The 15,301-nt window shown below is 41.3% G+C and overlaps 1 long non-coding RNA gene across 1 annotated transcript; it reads left to right on the top strand.

Annotated features, from left to right (window-relative positions):
• The first annotated feature begins 242 nt into the window (after window positions 1-242).
• LOC125630574 (uncharacterized) lies at window positions 243-8,328 on the top strand. The gene is made up of 3 exons (XR_007354704.2): window positions 243-390; window positions 926-1,042; window positions 8,280-8,328. It is a non-coding gene; the product is annotated as an uncharacterized LOC125630574 (long non-coding RNA).
• The last annotated feature ends 6,973 nt before the right edge of the window (window positions 8,329-15,301 follow it).

Raw genomic sequence — 15,301 nt, 5'->3', positions numbered from 1 at the left:
ATGCTTTGGAGCAGGAACATGAAATTTGGCAGGGACGTTGCTGTAGCATCAGGGATGTGTCTTTTGCTGTTATTATGAAAAAGTGATAAGTTTGGCCAAGTTATGAGCTTCTGAACATGTTCAGTAGAGACTTTAGTTTGGCAGCTAAAGTCTCCAAAGATTTCATCTGTACTGAGTATGCACCTTCCCCTCGCAGCAGCTCTGTGCTGAACAGGCTGCCCATATGCCATCCTCCCAGAGCAACGGAGCATTCTCCATCCTTGGGCTACATTGGCTGAAGAAGACTTCCTCTGCAATTGCTGCTCTGGGCCACTGTGTTGCTGGGCACCAGAACTGAGAGCAGGGAGCCTCTGCCTGTTCTCTCAGTGCTCCCCTGCTTGCACCCAGAGAGTGAGGAGGAGAAGGAAGAAGCCTGACTTACAATGCAGAGAGATGAAGAGTTGGGGGGCAGGGTGAACACATGGAAAAGGGGCTGGAGGAACTAGGGGCTGTGGAGAAGCAGAAGAGGGGCAACAGTAGTTGGAAAGAAAGGAGAAGTAGTGGGAGACAAGAGCCCTGTGCAGGAACAGCAGGGGGGTATGAGAGCTGGATAGGAACAGTGAGGAAAGGAGGTCAGATCTGGAGGGTGGGTATATCAGTGTGGCTGGTCTGAAATAGAAGTAGAGTGAGAGGGTATCAGGAGCCATGGGAGTTCATGGAGGATAGCTGCAGGGGGCATAAGGGAAGGATCAGATGGGAAGGGCAGCAAGAGAGAGAAAGTGTAATTAAAGACTGTATTGTAGTCCATAGGCACAAAGGGGCTGAATTAAGGTTCAACAGGCAACCTTAATTCTGGCATTAATTAAGTGCCTAACTTAGCTTCTTTATTTTTTTTTTTGTGGATTACTGAACAATACTGACAAGATTACTATATGCATTATTTCAGTTGGCTAATTCCTCACCTACAGCAGTAAGAGCAATCTGCAGATGATGATCTAAATTCCCGTAGCTCCATAATGGTGAAGAATACAGCTTTTACTGCTTTCTGAAGACACGTTGTAAAGTAAGTTTTAAAACATTATATCCCATTTTCATTATAAAATGAGTCTTGTGACATATAATCTATAGAAGTTTAGATAAAATTAGACTGGTACTGGGTCAACAGGAGATGCTAACTGACCTGGGAGAGGTGCTACCTGTTCCTAAGAGTCCATCTAAGTTTCATATCCGGTAGGACACTGGAAGGTGTCAGATCTGGTAGGACACACATTCCAAATTCAGAGGTGAATCTAGAGGGGGAGACTAAATGAAAATAATATTCACCTTTTTCTGGACCCCTCAATGTTTTTACCCATTGACAAAATAACCCGTGGAACCCATTGCCACAATATATCAGAAACCAGGAGTTTAGCACAAATCAAAAGAGGATTAGACACTTTTCATGTTTCTTGCACCTTACTGAAAAGCAGCTGGCACTGGACACTGTCAGACACAACACAGTGGACTAGATGGGCCACTGAGTTCCAGTATGAGAATCCCTATGTTTCTACATAAAATATTACCAGCTTAGATTCCTTTAGTCTAAACTGTCCTAGAGTCTACACTGGTCTAACTTGCAGGCTACGAAGCCAGAAAGAAAGGACTGTAGCAAGAAATGTCACAGGAGAGTGTAAGGAAGTGTAGGTTTAAGGCAGGCCATCCTCTGTTTTTAATTGACATTCTTAAAACCTCCTTTTGGCTCCTTGGCATGTTAATTAAAACAACTTGCCTCCTATATTCACTTATACATTGGAGAGCGTCAAAAGGGAGTGTAATTTACACCACTTTATGCATCACTTCAGAGTCAGACTAAGTCACTCACAGCTAAGAAAAGAACCTCAGGATATATCTAATATATAGTCCTTATCTCTGTTTTGGAAGACATGGATAAATTCTTTCCTCACTCAGCATGACTTTTACCTTATTAAAAAAAATAGATTTAGGTATTCTGGAAAAGGAAAGTGATGACTTAGTGATATTAACAATATTTTTACAGCATTTTTAGATCAGAATAATCATCTTATAATTTGTGATAAAATTCAGGACTGCCTTCTCTGTTTGTGTTCAATGTCAGTTTCTTGAATCTACATATTTAAAATGAATGATGGAAAAAATCAACCAGAATTCAACTAGTCACAGGGAATTATCTAAATATGAATGAGCAAGCATTATTTAGGAAGTGAAAAGGCCTCATGTTCCATACAGCAATTATCTTGATTGTTCTTTTAAATAAAATTATGGTTACAACTAGGGCTGTCAATCGCAGTTAACTCATGCAATTAACTCAAAAATTAATTACGATTAAAAAAATTAATCACAGTGTTAAACAATAGAATACCAATTGAAATTTATTCAATATTTTTGGATGTTTTTCTACATTTTCAAATATATTGATTTCTATTACAACACAGAATACAAAGTGTACAGTGCTCACTTAATTTTTTTATTACAAATATTTGCACTGTAAAAATGATAGTATTTTTCAATTCACATCATACAAGTACTGTAGTGCAATCTCTTTATCATAAAAGTGCAACTTACATATGTAGATTTTTTTTTTTTTGTTGCATAACTGCTCTCAAAAACAAAACAATGTAAAACTTTAAAGCCTACAAGTCTACTCAATCCTACTTGTTCAGCCAATCGCTAAGACAAACAAGTTTATTTACATTTACAGGAGATGCTGCTGCTTGCTTCTTATCTATAATGTCACCTGAAAGTGAGAACAGGCATTCACATGGCACTTTTGTAGCCAGCGTTGCAAGGTATTTATGTGCCAGATATGCTAAACATCCATACGCCCCTTCATTGATGATGCTTGTCAGGGTTCCTTCCTCACTCTGAACTCTAGGGTACAGATGTGGGGATGCGCATGAAAGACCCCCCCCCCCAGCTTATTCTTACCAGTTTAGGTTTAAAAACTTCCCCAAGGTACAGACTTTGCCTTGGCCTTGAACAGTATGCTGCCACCACCAAGCGTTTTAAGGCCGTCTGTCTATCATGCTCGTTTTTGTTCTTTCTAGGGACTGAGAGAGGCCAGACAGAAATCCATCTTTTCCAACCCATCCTAATCCAAGTCTCCAATATTGCAACCAGTATAGGTAAGTCAGGCAAGGCAGATTAGGTTCTTTTGTTTTATGTGAATTTTCCCTGTGTTAAGAGGGAGGTTTATTCCTGTTTTCTGTAACTTTAAGGTTTTGCCCAGAAGGGGATCCTCTGTGTTTTGAATCTGAATACCCTGTAAAGTATTTTCCATCCTGATTTTACAGAGGTGATTCTTTTACCTTTTCTAGAATTAAAATTCTTCTTTTAAGAACCTGATTGATTTTTCATTGTTCTTAAGATCCAAGGGTTTGGGTATCTACCAGTTGGTGAGGATTATTATCAAGCCTTCCCCAGGAAAGGGGGTGTAGGGCTTGGGGGGGATATTTTGGGGGAAGATGTCTCCAAGTGGGCTCTTTCCCTGTTCTTTGTTTAAAACGCTTGGTGGTAGCAGCATACTGTTCAAGGCCAAGGCAAAGTTTGTACCTTGGGGAAGTTTTTAACCGAAGCTGGTAAGAATAAGCTTGGGGGGGGTCTTTCATGCGGGTCCCCACATCTGTACCCTAGAGTTCAGAGTGAGGAAGGAACCCTGACAATGCTCGTCTAAAAAATAATGCATTAATTAAATTTATGACTAAACTCCTTGGGGGAGAACTGTATGTCTTTTTGCTCTGTTTTACCCGCATTCTACCATATATTTAATTTTATAGCAGTCTCGGATGATGACCCAGCACATGTTTGTTTTAAGAACACTTTCACAGCAGATTTGACAAAATGCAAAGAAAATACCAATGTGAGATTTCTAAAAATAGCTACAGAACTCGACCCAAAGTTCAAGAATCTGAAGTGCCTTCCAAAATCTGAGAGGGATGAGGTGTGGAGCATGCTTTCCAAAGTCTTAAAAGAGCAACACTCAGATGCGGAAACTACAGAACCTGAACCACCAAAAAAGAAAATCAGCCTTCTGCTGGTGACATCTGACTCAGATGATGAAAATGAACATGTATAGGTCCACTCTGCTTTGGATCATTATTGAGCAGAACCCATCATCAGCATAGACGCATGTCCTCTGAAATGGTGGTTGAAGCATGAAGGGACATACGAATCTTTAGCGCATCTGGCAAGTAAATATCTTGTGACACCGGCTACAACAGTGCCATACAAACGCCTCTTCTCACTTTCAGGTGACACTGTAAACAAGAAGCAGGCAGCATTATCTCCTGCAAATTGTAACCAAGTTTGTTTGTCTGAGCAATTGGCTGAAGTAGGCCTGAGTGGACTTTGTTTTGTTTTTCAATGCAGTTATTTTTTGTACATAATTCTACATTTGTAAGTTCAACTTTCATGATAAAGAGATTACACTACAGTACTTGTATGAGGTGAATGTAAAAAACAAAAATAAATATTTGTAATCAATAATAAAGTGAGCACTATACACTTATATTCTGTGTTGTAATAGAAATCAATATATTTGGAAAATGTAGAAAACATCCAAAATATTTAAATAAAGGGTATTCCATTATTAACAGGACGATTAATTTTTTTAATCGCTTGACAGCCCTAGTTACATGTCCAAGTTATCTGTAGTGGATGATTTTACAAAGTCAGAGTTAATCACTTTTATTCCAGGAAGGAGACAGTCAGAAGTTGTATTTATAATGCTGCTTTGGAACTGGAAAGATGTAATTTCTCATACATCTGTACTATAGTATACTCTTTTCCTGCCTGAATTCCAAGGATCACAGAAGATTCCTCGTGGGTGCTGTCAAGTATTCTGGGTCAGTAGACATCCACCTGAGTTGAGTGAGACAAAATTGTTTTAAAGGCTCCTGGGAGTATTGTTTCTATCAAAAAAACCAAATCCAGACCACAAAACTAAAGCAACCCATAGCAACCAAGAGGCCAGATCCTCACCTAGTGTAAAGCAGTGTAGCTCTACTGACTTCATTGAAGCTACAGCAATTTATAGCAGCTCAGGTTCTGCCCCAAGGAATTTGAAACCTGAGCTTCTATTGACAAACAGTTTAATTAACAAGCCCAAATTCCATACTCCAAATGGTTCCCACAGTTTGAAAAAGGTTGTGAATTTCTCCACATCCTCTTGGCACCAGTTAGTCTTTAGTGGATCCAGGTCATGTATATTCTTATTCTTTTCTTACTACAACAAGTCTATAACAAGTGCTGGTCTGCAGAATATGTACAAAATATGTGTCTTGTAAAGATGCTCTTGAATGTCACTAGAATCAGCAAAAAAAAAAAATCGAACAATCACTAAGTTTCTAAAAAAATCATCCATTTTGTGCTCAAACTTAGCAGGAACTGTTTTAGTCCTTTAGCTAAACCAGCCTATAGAAAATGCTTGTGAACTGCTTCCTTTAGAAATTGTTACTGCATTTTCATAAGGTAATAGGAACAATGGTATATAAAAGCAGAATGTTGGAAGGAGTTTTCTTTCTTTCCAATTAGGTATGAGCTGTGTGGTGAGCAAAGTCATAGCCATCTTTAAAGCCTTTGGGAAGTTACATTAATGAACTCCTACTGAAGCTCAAGATCTTTAAGGTCCTGTACTTTAAATACAGACACTTTATTCATAGAATCACACCAGAAAATAAATGTCACTTAGATAGAGATCTGATCATAATTAAATCACTCAGAAAACTTCACTTTATCCAAGCCCTCTTTCTTAAGGGGTTTTCATTAACTTCTTGTATTAACTATATTGGATCTACTAAGGATAATGCAGTCTACTGTAGCCATTGCATCTTCCTTCTCATATACTTAGATAAAGTCATTTTGTTACTGAGATAAGCTGTTGGTTAATATATCAGGAAGAATGTGACAGGGTAGGGGTGACAGGGTTCAGCCCACCTCCATCACATAGCACGGTCCTCTATGATTTTGGGAGGTTGTATATATCCAACAACTAGGAGATATTGGGAGCAAGGAAACGCTCCTGTGAATAAAAATAGTGTTTTGGGAGGAAATCCTATTTAACCTGTTTCTTAAGGGCCTGGAACCAGGAGCCTTGCAGAGTGGGTAGGGCTCCCCTCATTTCCAACCAATTGGGGTGAGCTTTAGGAAGGGACCCAGCATATATACTGTCTCCTTACGCATTGCAGAGAGTCACTAGCAGGAGAATGACAGCCTGCTGAGTCCTCTGAGGACTAATTTTTATAGTACACTTATTGCCATCTTTCAAAGGGCAAAAGCATAATGGCTACCTATGCTAAACATGTATTGATCAGTGTCTGATTAGAGTACAAATATATAAAGGCATTGGGTATTTACTGATACAACATTTGAGAAGGAAAAAGTGTTAGTCAGATTCTGAGGATAACCCATGTTCATGTTCAACCAAAAGTAGCAAATGTAAGGATCTGTCAATACTACAGTTACAACAATGTGTTTAACACTCTCATACGACCCATTTATATTAGCCTGGTGTCTACACAGCAACTTTTACACAACTTTTACACAACACAGCAAACTGATACAATTTCCACCCGAAAAGAGCAAGATTCAACAATTGTGATGTGAAGTCAATAATCTAGCTGACATGCTTCCTGGGGTGACCCAATGATTCTTAGGTTTATCTCAGTGCAAATTAATGATAAGCATGTAGTTTGTGTCCTGTGGTCGAAAGTTCTTGTCTTTCAGTTCACAAAGTGAAAGCTTGAAGACAAGAATTATTTAGGATTAACTCAGGGTTCGGCAACCTATGGCACCCGTGCCAAAGGCGGCACGCAAGCTGATTTTCAGTGGCGCTCACACTGCCCAATCCTGGCCACCAGGCCGGGGGGCTCTGCATTTTAATTTAATTTTAAATGAAGCTTCTTAAACTTTTTAAAACCTTTATTTACTTTACGTACAACAATAGTTTAGTTATATATTATAGACTTATAGAAAGAGACCTTCTAAAAATGTTAAAATGTATTACTGACACGCGAAACCTTAAATTAGAGTGAATAAATGAAGACTCAGCACACCACTTCTGAAAGATTGCCGACCCCTGGATTAACTTGTTAGTCTTTTTAAAATGACACAAAATACACACACAAAGAGCCAAACTTTGCTTGCATAATTTCAAAATCTTGAGAGTTTAATTCCTGTTAGATTCCAACGGAGAGAGTACAGCCCTTTAACTCATTTGTGGCTGGTAGACTCAGTTTATGTTTTAAGAATTTCAGTTATACTCCTCATCTGGCTGAGCTGGAATGCCTTGAGGGGGACACACAACAGACACAAGATCTCTTAAAGGAGTGCAACATGCTCCCCTCCACACCATCTCAGCTCTGTTGGCCAGTTTAAGATGGGCTAGGGTTATTCTTCTGCTCTGTCCTCACCCCATTTTGGGTGTCTAGAGTCATCAGTGGTGTTTAGACTCTTTCGATCCTTGTGCTCAGAGGGCATAAAGACTCTTATAATGGCCTTCTCCACCTCAAGATATGGCAGGGGGAGGGAAATCTTTTGCCCTCTCACTCCATTACTCACCTGCACAGGGCAGGCGTGGTGTGTGTAAGTAAGACACTGATATCAGATGGCAAATACTGACTACCAGTCTATGATGTTTAGGGGAAGTTATATGAATGGGTGAGTTGAGGTAGTGATTTGTTCTAAACTTGGTGTTTTTATATAGAAATTACTGAACTAAAACTGCCATGTGTGTGCACTTTGGAGCATTTATGGGTGGAGTTAAAACTGAACGTTGCTGATGTTCAGAAAAATGACATAAAATAGAAAAGGAACAAAAGCAGCAGGACAAATATAATCTGGAGATACAAAGGAATTGTTAATTAATGAGGTTAATGGAAATAAGGTTTTAGATATAAATCCAGATGGAATAGGGGAGAAGAAAAAAGGTTGAAGAATAAGAACCATTTTCAATTGTTTTAATGTAATTAGAGCATGAAAGTGTGGAAATGTTAAGAAGCTAATTAAATATGGACATAGTTATTGGCAGAGCCAAAGAATATGAAAGCAAGAGTTCTTAAAGAATTACCATATGAAATTGTTAAATGACTTGCCAGCTCTCTGTTGGTTTGTTGTAAAATAGCATTTTTTTTAACAGTTCTCAAAGGAGGATTTCAAAGGATGAATAACTGAAACTGCATTGGTTCTTATATTTCCTGAACCAAATTTTCTCTCCTTAATTGGAACTTGCAAGGTTTAATATCTTCATAAATATTGCAGAGGGATAATTAAATTGTTTGAATTTGCAGACATACCAAGTTAGGAAGAATTTGCAAACACGCTGGAGGAGAAAGAGAGTGACAAAATGTTCCAGAGAGAAATGAAAGAAAGAGAAATGAAAAAAAAACATTCATCTCATTCTACCAATATGTGCCGTTCGGCAAATTCTGCTCCCCAACCTCATCTCTGGCTGTGTAAGCTTCTTTGGTGGAGGAAGTGATTGGCCCCCTGCAGAGTAACACACATGGGACAGGATAGGATAGGCCGTTGATGGACCGGAGGATGGGGGTGTGATGAAGTGGGAATGTTTTTATTGTTTTCTCTGAATACTGTGTGGGTGCCTCTTTTTCCCTTAGGCATTTCTTAAGTATCTAGGTGGTGGGATTCGGGTGTGTGATTGTTGCAGAGCCCTAAAGGGCCAGTTTGATGCTGTCTGCACAGAGAATGGCTGACACCCTGTCTCCTGGCAACTGATGGCCTGGGCCCCTCCTCCTCTGCAAGGTGACAACTGAAGGTGTTTGAGAATAAAGAGATCAGGCCCGGGAAAGAGACAAAGGCCAGAGGAGGGGCTGGAGGGGGTTTCAGTTTAGAACTGGCTGGGGAAATGGAGGGAGGCCCAGAACTGGGTTCTGGGCTCCCTAACCCCCCCATGATGGACCTGACTGAGGGGTCCTGTTCTCTGTACCTACAAGCTCTGTTTTAGACTGTGTTCCTGTCGTCTAATAAACCTTCTGTTTTACCGGCTGGCTGAGAGTCACGTCTGACTGCAGAGTTGGGGTGCAGGGCCCTCTACGTGTTTGAGTATAGGAAATCAGCTCACTTGGAAAGGTCTCAGCTATGGGTCACACAAAAATACAAACCTGCTGAGTTTATTGTACAATCCTTCAAACTTTGCCATAACAACCTACATTCATTTAAGTACACAAGCCATATCCTCAGATGTGCCTGAGTTACACTTGGTTTTCTGGTACATTTCCATTCCTCCCTCCCAATAACTCTAGTGGAAGCCAGGGTACAGTTTGGTTTCTGGCCCAGTTTAGACCAGCCTCAGCCCTGATCTCATTTGTGCTAGCCGGAAACACCTCTATGGCATACAGTGCATTCTGGCTATGCCAGTGGTTCTAGCCATGCTTGTATTAAGCTAGAAGGGGATCAGGGCCTGGCTTAGAGCCCGCTATACCAGTGTTACACCACTTAGGCATTCACTTACACCAAGGCAACCCTGGTTTGCTCTTTAGTGGCCCAAAGGGGATGGAAAGATGGCTTAGAATGGTGCACAGATGACACAGCCAGGTCCAGGATCTGGTCCACGATATCATCAGCAAGAATGGGTTTTGCTTCTTCTGAAGAAGTGACTTTCTTGCCATTTTCATTTCTCGAGTTAAACAATGTTCCCAACTTCACACTCACAATGTAAAGTATGTAATCCACATACCTGCAGAAATGAGAAGGGAGCTGCAAATGGTAACCAAGGCTGGTCGAGAGAAGGGTGGAGTTGTTGTGTTGTAGGCAGGCTGCTGGGCTCAGAGTGCTGATTCGCAGCTGCCCAGCACACAGACACTAGGGGAACTGCATGCTCGTCTGCTGGCTGTTGGTGTCTGGGCTCTGAGCCACAGCGGCAGGGCTTTTAAGGCACCCGGGTTACAGACAGCTGCTGACACAACGGTCTTACTGGTCTGGGTTGAACCCCAAATCATGACGGGGCATACACTTCCAAATTTCACCTACAATCCCAGTTCCTGCTAGTCGTGGCACCACTCTGTACATTGGGCAGATCATACTTTTGTCTTAGTCTTGCTTTTGTCAGCTGTTGAGAATTTTTTTAAATGTCATCATTAAGCCTGGCCAATGTCAACTGACTCATTATATCTATTTCTGAGCTGGAGCTGGTCAGAAATCTTCCTATTAAATTGGGGTTTTTTTCCCCCATTGGATAATGCCAACTTATCAACACTGAAGTGTTCTGCAAGAAAATGTTGACTTTCTCAAAAATTCTGATGGAAGCCAGGTAGGTTTCCTGGCAGCCTGCTGGGGCACCAGGCAGCTCAGAGAGCCTCAGAAATGTTTAGAAAAGGTCAAAGGTAAATGTCATTTTGACTTTTTCTAACGGATATTTCATGGGAAATTTTGAAAGTTAAAATTTATGGTCAGGTCTAGAATTTTGTTTGTTGTTTTAACTTCAGAATTCCCTGCAGAAAGGGGGTTCCAGTTTCTGGTTAGCTCTCCTCAGACCTAGTGTGTCAGGCTGTCTGCAGAGAGAGGCACACATCACATCACCTGGTTTGCATTTTGAATTTTATCTTCACAATCATCGAGGATGGAGACGTAAGTGTTTTAAACATGAAAGCATGGATTCTGTACTACACGGCAGCAGCCATCAGGGGAAAGAACTGAGTCACTGATGTGAATCAGCTCACTGCCACTCTTGAATTGCAGAAAGTGTCATAAACTCTTCTATTTCAAGCTCTGGGCAATTAGTAGAAGTTGAACCCATCGTCATGGATCACAGGCTATCTGCAGGCAGGACAATGCAATCCTCCCAGCTTGCTCCTTCAAGATCTGACTACAATATAGTGTTGAATCATTCAGTCCTTGGATAAAGCACATATACCACAGCCAGCTTGATTCCCTGCATTGCCATTGTAGAGGTTCAGGGACTATGGAATAACTACACTGAAGTCCCAGAGCAGGCTTGTGGCAGAGCTGACCATCCCTAGCTCTCATGGGGAGGATGCTGATTGCATCACTCTAGTTCAGTGGTTCTCAAACCTTTGTACTAGTGACCCCTTTCACATAGCAAGCCTCTGAGTGTGACCACCCCTTATAAATTAAAAATACTTTTTAATATATTTAACACCCTTATAAATGCTGGAGGCAAAGCAGGGTCTGGGGTGGAGACTGACAGCTCGCGACCCCTTGAGGGGTCCCAACCCCCAGTTTGAGAACCCCTGCTCTAGTTCACCTGGCAGCCAAATCATGCTCCCAAGAACTGAGTCTTTCAGCATTACACAGTGCTGTAAGGCGTGGGTTTGAATAGTGCTGTAATAGCGATAAGCTAATGTAAGGTGAGAGACATACTGTCAGACAAAGACAGCTTAAGGATTTGTTTACACGGGGAGATTTACTGACATTATACTGCTCTAATTATGCTAATATAACTCCCCCTGGACACTCCTATTGCAGAATAAAAGTACCTTTTTCCAGTGTAGCTTAAACCACTTCCAAAGCAATGTAAGCTAAAGCATAAGCTCTTGACTGGACTCTGGACTACAGCAATGCAGGCTATCTGGGCAAGAAACCTTTAGCCTCTAACAAGGCTGCTACTCTGAAATTTAGCAATTAGGAATCTCCAACTAGTGCTGAACTCTGCAGGGTGTCTCCTCAGCAACTCTGGCTCATCAGACCTGTCCTCCCCTCCCTACACTGGCTTCCCATAGAATATAGACTCAAGTTCAAGGTCTTGGCCCTTATCTTCAAGGTGCTCAATGGCCTGGGCCCAGGATAGCTAAACAATCTGTTGACCTAGGTGGGTCTACACTGGGGGGAAGTCCATTTAATTACGCTGCTCAGAGGTGCTCAGAGGTGCTCAGAGGTGCTGCTCAGAGTCTTTAAAACAACTTTCTTGTCTCTCTCAATTCAGGTAGATGTCTACTGATTTGGGAGCACCCACGAGGAATCTTCTATGGTCCCTGGAACTTGGGCAGGGATGAAGTACACTGTAGTACAGAACTATGAGAAATGACCGTGAACCTCTTTCAGTTCCAAAGCTGCATTATAGATATAACTTCCTGCAGTGTCCTTCTAGAAATAAAATAATTCACTCTGAACTTGCCCCCAATAGATTTTAAAACTTGAGCCTGTTACCACAACTCTCTTTTAAAAGAATAAAAAAGATAATTGTGGTATGCAGCACGAGACCTTTGGAGGGCCCTGCTCCTACTGCTGTTGACATCAAAGGAAGTTCTACTCTTTCAAATGTAGTGGGATAGGTCCCCATGTCCCTGGAATGGCTGCATGAAAATATTTTTTGGAAAAACTGTATACATTAAAAATTAACCAAGAATGTGATTAACAATTATAAACTGGGGATTTAGTTATAGACAAATGCTCTTTAACAAAACTCTAACTCTGCCACTACAAAGTAGCAAAAGGAGAAGAAAAATGAAAAAGCGTCAGGGAAAAACAAACCCTACACATCATTGTTTTATTGCACTCAATGGGAAAGAGAAAAAAAGGGGGGGGAAGCAGAAGAAAGGGAGGGGAAATGGAAATTTTTAAAATTCAAATTTTTTAAAGCAAATATTTTCCTAAATAAAAATCCATGTCAAACCCTGCATAATGGACATCACATTGAATGACCACAAACATTTTTTCCCATCTCCCACTAATTAGAATTCAGCTTGATTCTTTTAGGGCCTGATCCTCTGGCCAGTGAAGTCAATGGGAATCTTTTCATTGATTTAAATGAGTTTGGGATTAAGCCCTCTAGCTCCTACTTCCTACTCTTTATTAAGCCATCCCAGTTTCTCTAAGAAACATAATTTCTCATGTCTCAAATTTTCCTAAAGAAATCAAAGCAATCAATCCATCTGTTTTATTAGGCCACATGTGACTTGTATTTTGCAACTACAAGGAAAAAAACATACAATCTAAAACAACAGCAACATACATATAATACATGAACTTCATAAAAACTCTCTTCTTTGGCACGATGCTAAAAAGGCAAAAATTGCCACTGATTTAATTCCTCGTGGAGATTGGGAGAATACTAAAAACACTATCCTTTGACAGGTAGCCGTGTTAGTCTGTATCAGCAAAAAAAAAAAAAAAAAAGAGCAGTACTTGTGGCACCTTAGAGACTAACAAATTTATTTGGGTATAAGCTTATGCCCAGATAAATTTGTTAATCTCTAAAGTGCCACAAGTCCTCCTCGTTTGTTTTTTTTATAATCCTTTGAGGAGATGATAAAGCTTTTCTATGCAAAAGGGATAAAATCCAGCCTGCTCTCAGAAGTCGGAAAATTATTGTGAACAATATCCGAAATTTGGCCCCTAAACTGACCTTAAGACCCTATAGAGCATCTGCAAATAGCTGTGCAGAACTCTCTATCAGTGTTATAAAGGGTGGACAATTTATGAGTTTACCCTGTATAAGCTTTACACAGAGTAAAACAGATTCATTTGGGGTTTGGATTCCATTGGGAGCTGGGTGTCTGGGTGCTGGAGACAGGAGCACTTCTTAAGCTGTTTTCAGTTAAGTCTGCAGCTTTGGGGTGCGTGGTTGAGACTCTGGTTAGCATATTAGCATAGCTGGCTCAACAAGACAGGATTCTGGAGGCCCAAACTGGCAGAGAAAATGGGCTCAGAGGTAATCTCAGCACATCAGGTGACAGTCCCAAGAGGGTTTCTGTGATCGAACCCGTCACAGTGCTACAGGCCGTAAAACAGTTCAGAATCCAGGACTGGACAGAGTGTCACAGGAGGTTACCCCTACCACTAGGTGAAGGATGGTCTGCATGCCCAAGATAGGATTTTGTTTAAAGGGGACCGAGCAGTAAACCCAGCAGGTTTAAGAGCCGACATCATGAGATGGATCCATGCTTCACTTCTGGTGATAGCAGCATGCCTGTGAGAAGCCAAGGAGTTAGTCAACAGGCCAGGCACGAACGCCTAGTTGAGTGTACATGAAACAGTATGCGGTGTGCAACAGGAGTCTGTACAGCTTCATGAAATCCCTACCCCGCCCTGGGAAAAGGTCAGAACAGGCCTATTCATTTTATATTCCCAGTACATATTACTTCAGTTTCTGGGTGGTGGACTCTCTGGGGGACACTCAGGAAAAAACTGTGATCATGAAATTAAAGGCACAGTTTGCAAGGTAAGACATACCTATCGCTCTGTGCTCAGAAAATGGGCCACAGTACATAGAATTCAAATGATTCAGCACCAAATGGGAATCTGAACACAAGATATTTCCCCCTGAAAACTCACAAAACAACAGGAAAGCGGAGTTGGCAGTAAAGACAGCCAAGATACTGATGGCAAAGGCAAAATAGACAGGCAGGGATAACCTTATCTGACAAAGTTGAACCATTGCAATACACCCTCCCAGGGACTGGATAGTAGTCCAGTACAGGGGCTGATGGGCCAGAGAACCAAGACTCTGCTTCCCATCAGGGTAGTCTGTTCTAGGTCTAATAATCAAATAGCCACACAAAGCAATGGGAAAGAGCAACACCAGTCCAAGCTGCAGTGGGGTGCATGGCTTAATAAAGTAGCTACAGACTCAGGGCTGCTGCAGAGAAGAAACTGAAGACAACCACATAGTAGCTGTAGACAGCTGGTACACCCAGACAGGCTAGGACCATCAGGACTTAGAATCTCAGCCATCAGCTGGTCTGATGTAGGAGAGTCAGAAGAATCTCTATGTATGGGCAACACAGAGGACCAAGAGTATGCCACCCAGAGAAATGAAGGCAGCAATAGGATGGAAGCAAGCCTCTCACCAACACAGATAACAGAAACAAGAAGTGGGAGATTGATTTGAAGGCCAGCACACTTGAAGGACTATGAGGTCTAACAGGCAACAATGGGAGGGTGTAAAAGCCATGTCCCTAGGAATGGGCTATGTGCTAGTAACCTGTGCCCCAGCAAGTCAGCAAATGCGCACAAAAGAAGTGGAAAGGAAAGGAAAGATGCTGCAAGCTGCATGGAACTTGGAAAGAGGAGCAGAAGTTGCAGGAAGGAAGAGTTTGGACAAGGCAACACATAGCCAGACTGCATGCACATGGCTTGAATGATAGCTGCAGTTGCAGCATCTCTGTAAATAGCTTTTAGTAAAGAGCCTGATTAATTTTAGAAAGACAGAGTCCTCTCCTGTTCTTAGCCAGCACAAAGTACATGAAACAAAAGTCCATGAAACACAACATGAAATGGCAGACAAATCTCCAAAGAAGAAAACAAGCCACAAAATGACAGGTTTCAGAGTAGTAGCCGTGTTAGTCTGTATCCACAAAAAAGAAAAGGAGTACTTGTGGCACCCTTAGAGACT

This window comes from Caretta caretta, chromosome 1 (assembly GCF_965140235.1).
Source record: "Caretta caretta isolate rCarCar2 chromosome 1, rCarCar1.hap1, whole genome shotgun sequence".
Lineage (NCBI taxonomy): Eukaryota > Metazoa > Chordata > Testudines > Cheloniidae > Caretta > Caretta caretta.
This window is presented reverse-complemented; position numbering and strand designations above follow the sequence as displayed.